Genomic DNA, 18,384 nt, shown 5'->3' with positions numbered 1-18,384 from the left:
TCGTATACCTTATTCCAATATAAACAAATAATTATAGTTTAGCCCCTTCATTTCCATAATTAGTAATGTTCCTATCCAAGAGTAGTTTTCTGGTGTTGTTCTACCTTTTATCTTAGATAAGTGCAATCACCCCCGTTTTTTGGTTTTGGATGTGGTTTTGGTTCTGGATTTAATAAACAATTGTGAAAATGGTGAAAACAATTGTAATGTCATTCTGAGCTGTTTTTCCTTCTATATTACAATTTATAACATAAACATTCTTTTCCAGTCATTTCCAGTCTGTTTTCTAATGATCCCTTCAAAAGTGGCCCAACTGTCACCAATTTTGGCTAAAGCTTGCAGCAGAGGCCTGCCCCATTGGGCTGGGTCACTGGACCCACTTGCATTTTTTCCTTTAAAATGTTCCTAATAGGCTGCTGATTTGAGCCTTGCCAGCCCTCCGCTTGTCTGCAGCAGGATATTTTAATGAAGAATTTTTGCATTTGCTTTCTCCCATCGAATTCAAAAATATTTAATCGGTCTATACAGTTCTCTAACTCCATCCCTTAGCGTAAATCATCAGCCATCATATCTCCATCTCTACATGTATTCTTTGCCAGGGCCAAAATCTGTCCTCTAAATTTCTCAGAATGTGGACTTTCAATTGCATTGTCAAGACATGTTTTGGGCAACCAAATCTGCAATGTGAATATTATACATACTTACATGTTTGGGAAGGGCAACTATTGGCCTATCTGAACTGTCTGTATTACATATTTCTTATACTTCAGTAACAGAACATATAAATATTATTATTTATTCCATATGTACATACATGGATCTTGGGGAACACTGCTGCTGCAAGTCTCTGGCAATAAGCGTTACCCCGGGGTATGACAAAGCTTTCCCCATAAATATGTACAAGTTTCCTGGTTTAATTCAGAAGAGCAGCATTATGGCAAAGAGCATACTCGTTAAACGGAATGCAGCGACAGTGTAAGATGCACTGTGGTTGCCCTGGCAATAGCCAGGATGCGATGGACCAGAAGTGAAGTCCCAGCTGTCAGGGCAATGACCAGGATGTTGTCGCTATCTGGATACACACGAGCCATCATGGCTAGCGCAGCGACTCATGAAATACGATTGACCGATGCAAAGTCTGGCATCAGAGTGTCTACATCTCTTCTTGGGGGCCACCTATCCTGCAAGTCTCAAACAGTCCCCTTTACCCCAGGGTTGGATGAAGCTTCTCCCGGGGAACTGTGTCTTCAGCCCTCCCAATAAATATATATAATTCCCCTGGTTTGATTCAGAAGGACAGCATTACGGCACAGAGCATATAAGTAAAACAAGCTGTGAAAGCCCTGCTCTTGACTACCGATTAATGTATCAGTAGTATTGTGTGCGTAGTCTTCGAATTTTTGTAGTATGGGTGCAAGACACCTTCATCTATCATCATTATTTATATAGTGACAGTAAATTACGTAGTGCTTGTCTAAATATCTACTGATGCCTCTGTCCATCTAATAACATCTGATTGTCACTGCCTCTTTATTCTCTGATGCATGCTGTGTAATGTTCCAAATTTAGTATGTGTGCGTGGCATTTCAGCTTTTTTATCTCTTGCACCTTACAATAAATTTCCTTGGTTGTTTAATTTATCTAATGGGCTTGCTTAGTTCAGAATAATATCTAACTCATTCTATATACTAGTACTTTTAAATAGGCATAACAACCAGTAGCCACAGGTCTGTCTACTCTAAACTCTCTGAAAGATTGAAATTAATATTGATAAGCAAAGTCTTCTAACGGACTAATCTCTACAGAACAGCTTTACAATAGTCACATGATTCTATTGCTTTCTATGTACCTCTTTCACGCTGAACGCTATTTTCAGAGCAGAGCACTGCAGCTAGCCTCCTTCCTACATTCTGTCTTTTCTGAAATGGCACTTGAGAAAATGAGGGAGGGCTATATACAGAAGATTTCGATCCAAAACCTGTGACAGTTTTCCAATTTTTTTTTTCCCACAAATGACATTTTGCCTCTTTTGAGATCCGAAATTGGAAAGCGAAACCGAGTTACAACTAATTTTCACTCAGATCCCCAGAGCCAGATTTCACCAAATCCAAACCATTTATATTATATCTGCCTTAAAGACCAGGTCAATGTTACAAAACATTAGATTTCCTAATAATAGAGCATTTTCGTCGCTCTCTACTGTGTCGGATTTGTCTGAGCCAGGAAAATAGCTACCAACGCTTCCTACACCCCTGGGCGGTGGGTGTAGGATAATAACAATGATAGTATATTAAAAAAACAAACAGACACCATTTTGTTTTGTGGCACCACAGGTCCCAGCCATGCCAGGGTGCCTTAAACAGTCTGGGCATGCTGATGCTTGCATAACTACAAGCAGCATCAGGCCCATGGCAGCCAGGTCATGCTGGCACTTGGAGAACCTAAGTGCCAACATGGCCTGACACCCATAGCTGGCTGCGACCTGTACTTCCACAAAGCAAAATGTTAAAAAAAACAACACAACACCCTGTTTAACACCACAAAAAATGTAATAAAAATAATAAAAGCCCAACACATAAAAATAAAAAGAGCTAAATCGGCGCTGATTGTCATCCAAAATCTAAAATACAATGTTTGAATTGCTGGCACCTAATTATAACCTCTGATGAAACCGCCACCTGGGGCGGAGAAAAGGCGTTAGGTGACGTCATCACTTCCGGATAGTTACGTTCCTGCATGTTGGCTGTTTTGCATGAGGATAAGAAAAACGAACCATTCATACCTTCCTCAGAACACTGTCCAAATAAGTGAATGAACTAGGTTGGATTCACAAGTCCACTGTTATTGTGTGTTTTTCAAGTTTATCCACCAAGAATACCAATCTGTGATTATTCATAACAGTGCAATGGACATATCTGTATGCACTAGTTCCAACAAGTTTGTTTTATGTTTGGATTATACATCTGAGACTTTTTATCAATACTGTTTATTGGTCATTAAACCTATGTTCCTTGAGGAGCACACTGAGAAGCAAAAACATACTTACACTCATTATCTGGCAATTTTGACGTAAGGAATGAAAGTAAATAATATGCTAATTGTATGAGCTCTTGTGGTTTAATATAATGCCTGCAGGCTACTCATCTGTACCAGTATAGTTATGTAACAGCCATTTATTTGTGGAATATTGCACAATTTTATATTGTATGTATTTATATGCTTTAATATTTTTATTAATTTAATAAATCTACTATATCAGCGCTTCCTTTTCTATATTCTTTAATAACTACATAACACACCCTCTTTAATACCACCTAAATTTATTAAAAATAATAAAACCCCATATACCAATACGATGTCTTCTTCTTTTGTAAGCAGCTTTTAATCCAAAAATGCTTGTAAACCATATCCCAAAATATTTGTTGATCCAAATGTCCATGCTTGATTTCAATCTTCTTATCTTCAGGTCACACAGACCCCCATATTTGTAAATACAAAACCGGTACATGTTTGTTAAAATAAATAACCAAGTAAACAAACGATGTGACTTCTGCTTGTACATTGTACAAGCAACCTGATTCGAAAGAGTATAATATAATAAAAGCTGCTGACAAAAGAAGAAGACATCATATTGGTGAATATATAGGGTTTTATTATTTTTAATAAATTGATGTGGTATTAAAGATGATGTGTTATGTATTTATTGGGCTTTTATTATTTGTATTACATTTTTGTGGTGTTAAACAGGTTGTTGTGTTTTTTAACATTTTGCTTTGTGGAACTACAGGTCCCAGCTAGCTATGGGCACTTGTGGTTCTCCAAGTGCCTGCATGACCTGGCTGCCATGGGTATGATGGTGCTTGTAGTTATACAAGCATCAGCATGCCCAGACTGTTTAGGGCACCCTGCATGGCTGGGACTTGAAGTTCCACAAACCAAAATTACTTTTTTTTAAAAAAAATAAACTATCATTGTTATTACCCTACACCCACTGCCCAGGGGTGTAGGAAGAGGCCTAGTGCTTTCAGTACTGGGCTGGTTAGTCCTAGAGGAGGGGCCCGCTCGTTTTTTTTGTGGACCCCACTCCATAGGGAATCCAGTCCAGTGTTGTACAGCCTGGGATTGGTGTGTCATTATGGCAGGGGGACCCCTGCCACGTGTCCCCCTGCTATAGTGCCAACCAACCTGGCTGGTTTGTCTAGTCCTGGTTGCATGCAATTTTTTTTCCCCCGTCTTCGCGCAACCAGCAGTAGGCTAGCAGCACTAGGGTTAATAGTGCTCGGATGGGGGGGACCCCACGCATTTTTTTTTTCATCATTTACCTATTTTTAAACTCCTAACAGCCGCCGGGACCTGCGGCTGTATAGGCAGACCAGTAGAATAGTGATGTGTTGACTAATCTTGCAGCTAGGAAGCAGCATGTTGTATCTAGCGATTTTTACAGCAAACTCGGTAGAGATTGCTTAATCGCAGCTTCATACATTTGGAGACTTGTATAGCTAGAGTGGAAAACAGTCGGGAGTTTGATCTCTAGTGATTTTTGAAATAGCGATTTTGACAGAAACACATCTCTGGTGATACATCAGAGACTTAATACATCAGAGACTTTCAACTCTCCCGAGAAATTTGCGGCCTTTTCAAAATCGGAGCTTGATACATTTACCCCGTGGTATCCCAAATTGGGGATATCTGTACAAGTAGATCCAGGTATAAGTTTTACAAATTCGTATATGCTTTCAAACTTTCTCCAGGGAGACAAAACCCATACTGTTATTACGGCATTACGAGATGAGTCTGGTAAATTCCTGCATGATGGGAAAGACACACTAGTACTATTGAGAAAGTTTAAGTCTATTCTATATTCACAGAATCCTATTCCCATTTCAAATAGGCATTTTGGAATAATCTTTATCTCAAATATCTAGACAACAGGCTGGCACACTTGTGACATCTTTCACATTAGAAGAGGTCAAAAAAGCCATTAAACCTTTGAAATCACCTTGTACTGATGGAATGTCTGGGGAATTCTATAAAATTTTGCAGTTGTCAATTATTGAATGTTTACTGGACACTTTTAATGATTTCTTGGTAAAAAAAATAATCTTCTCCCCATTCATTTTAACTCGGCTCTGATAAAGTTCTTGCCCAAATCCTGTAGTCAATAAAAAAAGTGGTGTTTCCAACACTCACCTACTCAATGAAGATGTTCCCTGTTAGTATTTCTGTAGCAGATTCTAACAAATGTACCAGGATATTTTCTGAATTATTGTGCGAAATGGGAAAACAAGGATAGCCAGGAAAAAAATTACAATTAGATAGGCGTCAGAGGGGACTTGGCTTTCCAGATATTGTGTCCTTTGCTCGCGCCACCTTATTTAGGTATATCTCGGGATGACTTTTGGAGCAGGATTAACATTAATCATGGACTGGAGTTGGAGCTGTTTGCCCCTCTTTTTGCTGCAGCTACTTAAACATCTTATGCCTCAATTGATGGAACATAATATTCTCTTTATATAATGCTTGGCTTACTATAAATAGGAATATGGATAACACTTATTTGGTCACCAAATATACAAAAATTTGGAGTAGTTTATCTCCTCATAGTATAAAAGCAATCCGAATAGTCGCAAAAAAGGCAATATTACAGAAATGGGCATCCCTTTCATCTCCCTTTCTGAGTGAATTAAGGCCAGAATTGCGGAAAATTATTTTTATGCCAGGAAAGAGGCATTCCCAGACATAGAAAAGGGGGTGCTTAAATTTTGCTCCAAATGGGGTCCATATATAGAAATTCTACCCAGTGAACTACTCGATCATATAATTAAGGTATTTGACTCCACTAATTGGTTTCTTTACAGACAAATTAGTGAAGACACATAAGCTTTCAACCTTAATGGAAGTTTGGCCACTCTGTATTTCTGATTTCTGTTTCCAGTACCAATTTCTGATGCTCATTGCAACAACTGCTGATTATGTTCATGGTACCACCTTGCATTGTCGCCCTCAGTGTTCATATATTACTATGTCTAGCTGTCTTGGCTGCGCATATTCATGTGTATGTATGTCCTGCCATTTTTGCCTCCACAACCTCCCCTTCCACTGGTGATAAGTGAACTTTCCTGATATCTATGTAAGACTGTGGCCTCATATATATTGTTGATTGTGATCTATCCAATTTGACCTACTTTATTTTATTTTTAGTTTAATAAGGTTTTCAGAGAGTAGAATATTATGCAGATGCTATATAAACACAATTTTTAGCTGCATACTATTATTTTTTTTATATTGGATCGGAGTTGTGTATACAATTTACTCTCTCTTTTGAGGTCTCATATTAACAATTGTTTTGTTATATTTCATTGCACTGAAAAAGCAAATAAAACATTTACAAAACAAAAAAGTGTGCTGTCAAATTTATAAAGCATAGTAAGAAAAAATTTGGTAAATCACTTTTTTGCGCTGAGGTTTCCCATACACGATAGGTAGAGTAAATCTAATGAGTAAATAAAACGGAAAAGAATACTTTTATTGGTTGATGGTATGATGTTCAAATCCTTTCAAGCGATCATAGGGAATTGTCTGATAGTAAACACACCATGGGGAAGAAAAAGAATATACAATAGTGTAGTACTGTATGTTACGACAATATAAAATCCTAAGTATCACTTTTGTATAATAAACTTTTAAAATCTCCAATCCCGATGTTTGGGACTAAAAGACTGATACTATAATCAGTGTTTCACCATATATAGGAATAGTCCTGGTAGGTATATAGTGTGGGATGCCTCACAATTCAATCTACTTACACCGTAGATTCTTTAAAATTGGCACTTCAAAATATAGATCTCCGCTCCTCCCTTCTTTTTCAAAACCTCTCGATAGATGTAAGAAAAAGAGAGGTATACTTTTTAGGTAGTAGCTAAAAACATTTATTAAATAAAAACATAGATGTTCCTACCGCGGAGTGTAAAATAATCAGCGTATTCTATGTGAGCTTTCCCAGCGGGTAGATCGTGCACGGAAAGATGTTAACCAAGAATCAGTAATGTCCAAGTGGTAGTATAGTTGGAATAAGCAAGCTTGCTGGACAGTCACCGAGGTATCCGTCTAAACGAGTCCCGTCTCGGCCGGCAAACACATAGAAAGGACACGGTAGCAATCACCAACTAGTTTCGATCCTGTTCGTTGGATCTTTATCAAGGTAATGAATATAGCAAGCTGTGTATCCTTTTATAGTTCCCTCCGATCACATGACCGGGTCCAAAAATATAAGAAAGCGCCAATTTAGTGAAACAAACATTATTTCCATTACATAAAACTTCATTTAACATGAAAGAAAAGAAAGATATATACTAACAGATAATCCAGTTCGTTATATTTTGAACTTTTTCAGTGTATTAATAAAAATTTACAAATCGTGTAGTCAAATGTCAAACTAAACTATAAATTAATACATGATACATATATAACTATCCAAAATTACAGAATATTTTCAACAAAATATACTTTCATATAGAATGCAACATTCAAATAAAAAAGATATATAATATACGAAAATTACAGAAATATAAGATATAAAAGTATAAAAATTAACAATGCAAAAACGTTGATAACATGAAAAATAATATTTAACAATAGGGGGAAAAGACAAACTATGTCACATCTAGATAAATTCCTATAAGGTAGTATAGTATATATAATCCCTCAAATAAGGAAGAGGACAACTGCACAAAAATGTTATGAAGATGACTTAGTTTATAGGAAATAGTAGATGTGAGAACATGTGTCAATTTCCTCCTATACAAATAAATTCAATTTAGTACATAGATATCATAAATGAAGTGAATATGCACAATTACTTCCCTCTGAAATGAGATAAACAGAAGAAGGAAGAAAAATTAAAGCAGGGTTAATTCATTCTAAAAAGCATTTCAACTCGAAATCCTTATTTAGTCCAGTTGGTATCAAAGTGTTAAGTTTAAAAATCCACATCATTTCTCTCTGAGATAATTTATTATTAATATCTCTGCACTTCCAATCTCCTTGTACTAAATCTATTCCTATAAAATTCCTAATATCTCTAATATTGCATTCATGGTGATCTTTAAAGTGCATGGATAGAGAATGTTGTTCATATCCTAGTTTAATATTTCGAATGTGTTCATATATGCGCCTAATAGTTAACTATTAAGAAATTTTTTCAGATGAAAAATAAGAACTCTGACCTTGCAAATTGTAACTTAGATACACATACCAAATTTAAAAGCCTTCAACATTTTACCCATCTCACATCAAGGGTCCTTACATAGAGACCTTTGGCAAACTTGTGGCTGATAAACTAAAAAACTTACATGAAAAGAAAGAGAGAATTCATCATAATTTGTCGCATAAAGAAAGATTAGCACTAAAGGGACTTCAGGACAATCCTGATCTAATCATTAAGCCCGCTGATAAAGGGGAGGGGTTGTAGTTTTAAACAAAGTCGACTATTTGACAGAAATTAATAGACAATTGGCAGATAAGAACACCTACCACAAATTAAAGAGCGACCCCACTTATGGGATTAAGAAAAAAATTGAAAATCTAATTATTAAATATGAAAATATAGGCACTATAGATAAAGAGGTGGGTGATTTTTTAAGAGGACACTCTCACACCACCCCTTATATCTATATCCTTCCAAAAATTCATAAAGATTTAGCTCATCCTCCAGGCCTCCCCATTATTTCTGGGGTAAACAGTTTGACAGCCAATTTACGAGAGAGGTGTTAAACTATCTTGGAAATACTCCTTGGAGCTCTAGTATGTATATGGTGACAGCTGATGTCACCTCACTATATACTATAATTGAGCACCAAAGGGGTTTAACAGCAGTTAAATTCTTTCTGGATAAATCCACCATAGATGAGAATTTGAAACAATTTCTCTTGGAGGGAATAAATTTCATCCTGGAGAATAATTATTTTTATCATAAGGGTGAATATTTTCTCCAGAAGACAGGAACAGCAATGGGTACCAGGTTCGCTCCGAGTTATGCTAACTTATTCATGGCCCACTGGGAACATCTTCATATTGATGATAGACTCGGAGCGAACCTGGTATCTTGGAGGAGGTATATAGACGACATACTCATCCTTTGGAATGGAGATAGATTCTCTTTGGACATTTTCTGTTGTAGTTTAAATTTTAATGATTGGAACATCAAGTATACATTCAATGTTAGTAGCTCTTCAGTTCATTTTTTAGATTTGCATATCTATATAGAGAATGAAAAGATTAACACACAATGTTATCAAAAACCTACTGATACTAATACACATATTCCACCTTCCAGCCAACATCACCCTAATTGGCTGAGGGGAATTCCATACGGATTCCATACGGACAGTTCCTTCGTATTAGGAGGAACTGTACAGATGATACATCTTTTTCTATACAGATGGACAAAATGTATAAAAGTTTCCAAAGCAGAGGTTACAATGATCAACAACTTATTAAAGCTAAAGAAAAGATAAAAATGATTAGTCGAGAATCTCTTTTAGAACCCTCAAAAAAATCTTATAAAAAGGACTTCCAGTTATCCTTTGTCACCAACTATAGCCATAAATATAAAAAGATGGAACATATCATATCTAAATTCTGGTACATTCTAGGGAAAGATACAAATCTTGCAGAGATTCTCCCAGAGAAACCTTCCTTTATATACAGAAAATCTCAAACTCTAAAGGATAAATTGGTTAAGGGAGCCCAGATTGAATCTCCCAGACAAGGGAGACTTAAGTCGAAGGGATTCTACTGTTGTGGACAGTGTCTTCCCTGTAGACAAATTACTCACAGTAACAGTAAGATAGAAGAATTTGTTGTTCATAATAATTCTTATTAAATAGATTCCTTTATCACATGTCATTCATGCAATGTCGTTTATATAATAGAATGTAAATGTGGATTATGCTATGTGGGAAAAACATCACGCCCCCTGAAGAGGCGCATATATGAACACATTCGAAAAATATTAAACTAGGATATGAACAACATTCTCTATCCATGCACTTCAAAGATCACCATGAATACAATATTAGAGATATTAGGAATTTTATAGGAATAGATTTAGTACAAGGAGATTGGAAGTGCAGAGATATTAATAATAAATTATCTCAGAGAGAAATGGTGTGGATTTTTAAACGTAACACTTTGATACCAACTGGACTAAATAAGGATTTCGAGTTGAAATGCTTTTTAGAATGAATTAACCCTGTTTTAATTTTTCTTCCTTCTTCTGTTTATCTCATTTCAGAGGGAAGTAATTGTGCATATTCACTTCATTTATGATATCTATGTACTAAATTGAATTTATTTGTATAGGAGGAAATTGACACATGTTCTCACATCTACTATTTCCTATAAACTAAGTCATCTTCATAACATTTTTGTGCAGTTGTTCTCTTCCTTATTTGAGGGATTATATATACTATACTACCTTATAGGAATTTATCTAGATGTGACATAGTTTGTCTTTTCCCCCTATTGTTAAATATTATTTTTCATGTTATCAACGTTTTTGCATTGTTAATATTTATACTTTTATATCTTATATTTCTGTAATTTTCATATATTATATATCTTTTTTATTTGAATGTTGTATTCTATATGAAGTATATTTTGTTGAAAATATTCTGTAATTTTGGATAGTTATATATGTATCATGTATTAATTTATAGTTTAGTTTGACATTTGACTACACGATTTGTAAATTTTTATTAATACACTGAAAAAGTTCAAAATATAACGGACTGGATTATCTGTTAGTATACATCTTTCTTTTCTTTCATGTTAAATGAAGTTTTATGTAATGGAAATAATGTTTGTTTCACTAAATTGGCGCCTTCTTATATTTTTGGACCCGGTCATGTGATCGGAGGGAACTATAAAAGGATACACAGCTTGCTATATTCATTACCTTGATAAAGATCCAACGAACAGGATCGAAACTAGTTGGTGATTGCTACCGTGTCCTTTCTATGTGTTTGCCGGCCGAGACGGGACTCGTTTATACGGATACCTCGGTGACTGTCCAGCAAGCTTGCTTATTCCAACTATACTACCACTTGGACATTACTGATTCTTGGTTAACATCTTTCCGTGCACGATCTACCCGCTAGGAAAGCTCACATAGAATACGCTGATTATTTTACACTCCGCGGTAGGAACATCTATGTTTTTATTTAATAAATGTTTTTAGCTACTACCTAAAAAGTATACCTCTCTTTTTCTTACATCTATCGAGAGGTTTTGAAGAAGAAGGGAGGAGCGGAGGTCTATATTTTGAAGTGCCAATTTTAAAGAATCTACGGTGTAAGTAGATTGAATTGTGGGGCATCCCACACTATATACCTACCAGGACTATTCCTATATATGATGAAACACTGATTATAGTATCAGTCTTTTAGTCCCAAACATCGGGATTGGAGATTTTAAAAGTTTATTATACAAAAGTGATACTTAGGATTTTATATTGTCGTAACATACAGTATTACACTATTGTATATTCTTTTTCTTCCGCATGGTGTGTTTACTATCAGACAATTCCCTATGATCGCTTGAAAGGATTTGAACATCATACCATCAACCAATATAAGTATTCTTTTCCGTTTTATTTACTCATTAGATTTATTCTACATATCGTGTATGGGAAACCTCAGCGCAAAAAAGTGATTTACCAAATTTTTTCTATATGTGATTTATACTTAGGTGTAAAGTTTTAACTCTCTGATTTGCAGCAGTGGCATATGTAGCGCTGTAAGGGTATTATATATATTATAGCATAGTAAGAGTTACACAAGAGTTAAACAAGAGGAGAATATTTTACCCCAAAACACGGATACTGGAGTTCAACAAACAAAACTCCCCTGTGCGATCCTGTTACCCTCCACCACATACACCTGCTTTGAGCACTGCCTGCACACTACCTACTTGAACGGTTTGCAACCCATGCTCCTTACAACTTGTATTTTACTATGATATTGTACATTTTGATGTTGCTGATGTTTATGTTTTGACCTTGAAACCACACTTGCTACTTACCTCTAACATGTGGTCAGTTTTCTTATTTCACCAAGATTTACTAATAACCATTTACACTCTCTCATTCATGCTACCAGTTACTAATTACTGACTCTGTCATTCCTGCTTAATAAACTGTTGCATGCTTTTATTTTATCTTCACTTGTCTTAAATGCTTACTATTGTTGGACTGTTCGCCAACTAGTGTTAACAATTTCTACTCCATACAATTCATTTATTACCTGGTACCTACTCACCTCATCTGTCTCTACATTATTGTGCTTGCTTTCCATGCTCCCTTATGCATCTTGCTCCACCACATGTGCTCTATGCTCTTTATTTGCCCTGTAATTCTCACTGCTGCACCACCTCAAAAGCGTCCTTGCCCCCACCTCTTCTCCCCACCTACACCTACTGCTAGTGCATCCTTGTCCACCACCTCTTCACTGTCCAACCTACCCCCTTGCTCGTTTTGGTTCCCCTTATGGTGGTGGAGTTGGCATCGCACTGACTCCTGTCCTGGTTGTACCTACAGTGTCATCCCCCCTGTACACTCTCTCTCCTTCACCTGATGACTTAATTTGGCCGTTTTTTCATCTTCATCTCCATGTCACCATCATCAACCACCTCTATCTGGTCACCTCTCCCAATTCCTAAATAAGTGTTATTCTCACTCTTTTTCACTCTTATTCTCTGGGATTTCAACATGCCGATTGACACCTATTTAAATGCTATAAGTGGCAATAAAAGAATCGGCCCTATCACCATATATTAATAAATAGATTAGTTTGCCTTCTGAGGAAAGTGTGCTACACACAGAAACGCATCAAGGATCATTTTTTTTATGAAAAACTACACCACTGCCATAATATACAGCGCTCCTCACCTTCCCGTGGACCATTTCCACATTGGCTTGAAACTTATGCTCAGTGCCTGATTGCCTAAGCCGGAGTATGAAGTTTGCAGCCACACCACACTGGCTGATTTACTTCCTGTGTTTCATATCGGGTGCTGGAGACGCTGATATACTGAGACAGTGTGATTCTTATACCATCAAAATTTGAGACATTGCAGATATTCACATTTGGATTTACAGCCCACATTGCTGCTTTATTCTCTGTAGTGTTGTGGATTTTACCACCCCACTGTACTGATTGAACTGCACTATAGAACAGAACACTGTAGACAGGGCTGCCATCAGAAATCGTGGGGCCCAGTACAAACGAAACAGGTATGGGCCCCTCCAGCACAACAACCTCCCCAACACCCCCCTTTCCCGAAGCCAAATACCCCCCCCCCCGGCGCGCGCTAACCGACTGCATCCTCCCAACCACTGTCCCAGCTTATGTATTTGGAGGCAGATGTAAATGTGGCTGAACTGCATTATCATCAATTACTGATGCAAATCTACATTAATTACTAAGAGCAGCATATTTGAACTTTGTGTGCTCTGAATCGCTATTGGAAGTGGGATTTATTTTGGACTGTCGGACTGAATCACAGATATAAACTTATTGTTATATTGGATTTGCCATATATACCTGTGAAATTAAATTACTTGAACTACATCTCAATTATAGATTTGTGATTGTGCATCAAGTAGTGTGGAGAGGAATATTATTTAATCTAAAATTTAACATAGTTTTAGGCAACCGGATATGTATTTATATCCACCAACATCATTTCCTTGCTTTCTTTATTGTTCCCTTATGCGCCTTTTCCCTTAAAGTACAATTTTTGAATTTTGATCAATATTGTATTTATTAAAAACTATACCTCCATCTCAAATGATATCAACCCTTCAAGACATCCTAAGCATTAGCCTAGGTTATTGCTAAATAATAATAAGTGGGAAAAGCAGAGTCAGCTTTTATCACACTCTGACAAGGAGCCTTGTTAGCAGGTATAGATCACACTATATATATCTATATATCTATATCTCCTATTAGTGATAATGGGTTTATATGGATGTAAAATGAAGTGAAATATAAAATGCAAAGAGATTTATTTTGCTTGCATTATGGATATAAGCTTGGATATCAGGAGTGGTCACACCCCCTGGCCTGATTGACAAAAGAGGTAGGGTTGGGGGGTATGGTCAATTTGCGTGTATATATACAGACGTCGACCCACACACCCTGTAAATAGGAGCAAACTACCACAGCTTGGTTGTTAATAGGCAGAGGTGCAGTGGCTTGAGTAAAATAGCAGATAAATGGATGCAAACTTAGACAACAATGTAATACACACAGTGCAGTTGAAGATTGGAGTAGGAGCATACAATGTAAATCACAGTAACAGGCAAGTAACTCTAATAACATAATTACTACTAAATTCAGATATTATCATGCAGTTCCTAACTGGTATAGGTGGCTGATCACAGTAATGTACCTTACTCTAATTGTGTTAATTCAGTATACAGTATGAATCACTTATAAACTACTCTCACACCTGACCCTCTGGATAACTACACTTCTGATTAATAATGACACATGTATCAGGCAGTGGTGTGTATGATTTTTCAGTGGTGTACATACAGGAACCCAGAAATAACCTCACTAACAGATGGAAGTGGTGTCTTAGTCTGTCCTGGGTTTTTATTATTATTAATATTTATTTATAAGGCGCCACAAGGCATCCGCAGCGCCGTACAGAGACAAACAAAATCACAATACAATGGGAGACAGCACAGTACAGTAAACACAGCAACTCAGTACGCTCAATGCACAGCTAGAGAGGGCGGGGAAGGGGGAGGGAGGATCTGCAAATGACGGGGCCCAAGAAGGAGGGCGCGGAAGACAGGGAGACCCCCAGGGGGGAGGAGGGAGCGAGAGTGGACGTGGGGTGGAGGACCCTCGAGGAGTAGGGCTAAGTAGCTGGAGAGCAGAGTTAGAAGTGGTGGAAACAGGAGGAGAGATGGCCCTGCTCAGAGGAGCGTACAATCTAAGGGGAGGGGTGGACAGACAGAGAGACGCAGGGGAGAGTAGGGGGACAGAGGCAGAAGATAAGGTAGGAAGTTAAGTGGGAGACAGAAAGGCTTTAAGAAAAAGGTGGGTTTTTAGGGCCCGTTTGAAGCTGGACAGATTAGGGGAAGTTCTGATGGAGGGAGGGAGCTTGTTCCAGTGGAGGGGGGCAGCGCGGGCGAAGTTTTGGATACGCGCGTGGGAGGAGGTTATAAGGGGGGAAGAGAGGCGACGGTCAGAGGCAGAACGGAGAGGGCGGGATGGAGCATGAATAGAGAGGAGGGTGGAGATGTAGGGCGCAGTGGAGTTGGCGAGGGCCTTGTAGGTGAGTGTGAGGAGCTTAAAGAGGATTCTGAAGGGGAATGGGAGCCAGTGAAGGGCTAGGTAGAGGGGGGAGACAAAAGAGGAGCGGCGAGAGAGGAAAATAAGCCTAGCTGCAGCGTTAAGGACGGATCGAAGGGGATCGAGATGAGAGTGGGGGAGGCCAGTGAGGAGGAGGTTGCAGTAGTCCAGGCGGGAGATGATCAGAGAGTGGATAAGGCATTTGGTGGCATCTTGGGAGAGGAAGGGCCGGATGCGAGCGATGTTGCGCAGCTGGAAGCGGCAGGATTTAGCAAGAGAGAGGATGTGGGGGCCAAAGGAGAGAGAGGAGTCGAGGATGACACCAAGGCAGCGAAGTTGGGGGACAGGGGATATAGAGGTGTTGTCGACAGTGATGGAGAGGTCAGAAGGGGATGGGGTATGAGAGGGAGGAAAAACTATGAGCTCAGTTTTGGCAAGGTTAAGTTTGAGGAATCGAGAGGACATCCAGGAGGAGATGGCAGAGAGGCAGGCGGACACCCTAGAGAGGAGGGAGGGAGAGAGATCAGGAGAGGAGAGGTATAGTTGAGTGTCGTCAGCGTAAAGGTGGTAGCTGAAGCCGAAGGAGCTGATGAGTTCACCCAGGGAGGAGGTGTATAGAGAGAAGAGTAAGGGTCCCAGAACAGAGCCCTGAGGGACCCCGACTGGAAGGGTGGATGGGGGGGAGAGAGACCCAGAGGTGGTGACAGAGAAGGAACGGGTTTGCATATGAACAATAAATCTCCCTTTGTGTGCTCAGCCCTTAAGCCAGTTCTCTCTCTGTGTAACTCCTAGCTGTCTTTATCCCTCCATTAAGTACCTCTATCTTTTTTTAAAATAAAAAATACTTACCTACATGTTGATTCCTGCAGGCTGCAGCCTCTCTGTTGCTTCTCCCTATATCATCTGCAGGAACTTCAGTGTGAGGTCAGCTGATAGGAAGAGGGGGGCGGATCACATGATCGCAGGGGTGGAACGATCATTCCCCTGCGATTTTGTTTGAAAGCTGCCTGGCTGTGACAGCCAGGATCAATGCAGCAGTGGGGACGCCGGTATTAGAGGAGAGCTGGCCCCCTGGTGAGCCCGGGCCCCATACGCTGGTACCCCCTGTACACCCCTGGTGGCGGCCCTGACTGTAGACGCAGAGACGGCGAAATCCATATTCAACTGCTTTTACCTATGAATATCGGTATATCTATCTGCACTTTTATCCTATAGGAGTTCTTCTAGATAGAATGAATGACATAGTAATTATGCTAAAAGTTTGCTGGTCACCGTCTATCCACATTTGATAATCTATTTGAGACACCCTTACATCATAGTGCGTCTCCGGTCAACTACAGACCACACATTTTGGAACTTTGTTGGCATATACTGACCATATCACCTCATCTACAATTATTGTGTATGCAATTCACAACTATTCTTTGTTGCATTAACAGACAGACTGAAGAAAAACCTGCAATCACTTTGTGTTTCTTTTAAGATGTTTTTGATATGAGGCTATTAGAATATATTGTATAATCAGTATGGTATAATAGAAACATTTTTGAAATGAGGTTTACACAGACCTCTTGACATCAGCTGATTACCCACAATACCATTATTACCGCTGCGCTTAAGAGAATCTGTGCAGTTCTGGGTTAATTCTCATTACTGCACAAACTTTATCCTTGTAATTAATAAATAGACCCCTGAGTCTGGTATGCAGCAGATATTGGTGTTTTATTCCGTCCTCTACTGCACCTCACCAGTGTTAATAAGATGTCAATATGGCTGAGGTAAATAAAAAGTGAGCGTTTCTAGTAACAGTAAAATAATTGTTCCTCTTTGATTTAGGTCAAGTACAGTTAGGGCATGTTTACTTAATTGAGACTGAGGCAGATCCACTCAGACGCAAATATGTTTATTGATTTTCTAACATATTGGTTTGTTGTCATTAGTATACATATGTGGTAAAACCAGTTTTGGCCTGAGAAGCAGCTTGTGTTTAAATTTCAAATGCTGTGAGCCACACCACACAGAATGACTGCTTCCTGTGGCAGGGGTGCTCCGCCCACAGGAAGGTTTTATATCTCATTACAGATCAGGCTGAAAGATCTCTGTTACTCACTCACTCACTGGAGCTGAACATATTGGCAAGTATAATAATGGAATGGAGTTTTGTATCAGAAGCAGTTTGTGTTGATATAAAGCAGAAAAGGAATTTTGCGCATCTGATGTACACCTAATATAAGCCTGGCGCATATGCTACTAGTGCAGAACTAGATACTGAGCATATGTGTGCAAATATGCTATTTTTACATACAGCCTTTTTTTTAGCTTTTTGTGGGGTGCATATGCGTCCAACTCAGCAGTGGCCTCCTTTCCATTTGTCCTTGTGGCAGATTGGAAAAAAACACAGGCTGAAGCAGAGTTGGAAGCAAAATGGGAGTAAATTACTCTTAATAAAGAGCACGGAAATAAAGTGTATTCTCTCCCATATGCAGAGCTGTACGCATCTCAATATGCATCTGTCTCTGAAACAGCAGCGCATGCTCCTGTTATAAGATAAGTCATCATCATCAACACTCATTTGCATCTTCCCTATAACAGGTACAAAACATGCTCCTCCTTACTGGCGTATATGCTTGAGCCACATTTGTGTGAATACACCTTGCATATTCTCCCAATGCATTTGCATAAGTGCAAGAATCATACAAATCTGCATCGGAGCATATGCTTACGTCCACTCTCTGGGCATGCACAGGGTGATTTCACTCAAGATACGCTATGCAAACTCATATGTCCCACACTGCATCAGTCTACAAGGAGCTTTATTTAGACTTAGGAGCATAAATGGTGAAAATTTGAACTTATAAAATCCATGTTATGATGCCAGGGGGTAAATGTATCAAGCTGCGAGTTTGCAACTCCAGCGATTTTCTCAGGAGAGTTGAAACTAGCCGATGTATGAAGCTGAGATTTCATGCAAAATCGCCAGAGTTGTGCTTCTGTCAAAATCGCTGTTTGCAAAATCGCC

The 18,384-nt window shown here is 38.6% G+C and overlaps 1 protein-coding gene across 1 annotated transcript in view; it reads right to left on the bottom strand.

Moving 5' to 3' along the window:
• RFTN2 (raftlin family member 2) overlaps nucleotides 1-18,384 on the bottom strand; it is a 239,736-nt gene that overhangs the window by 1,338 nt on the left and 220,014 nt on the right. The gene's annotated exons all lie outside the window — the stretch shown is intronic.

The sequence above is a fragment of the Mixophyes fleayi genome, chromosome 7 (genome assembly GCF_038048845.1).
Source record: "Mixophyes fleayi isolate aMixFle1 chromosome 7, aMixFle1.hap1, whole genome shotgun sequence".
NCBI lineage: Eukaryota > Metazoa > Chordata > Amphibia > Anura > Limnodynastidae > Mixophyes > Mixophyes fleayi.
This window is presented reverse-complemented; position numbering and strand designations above follow the sequence as displayed.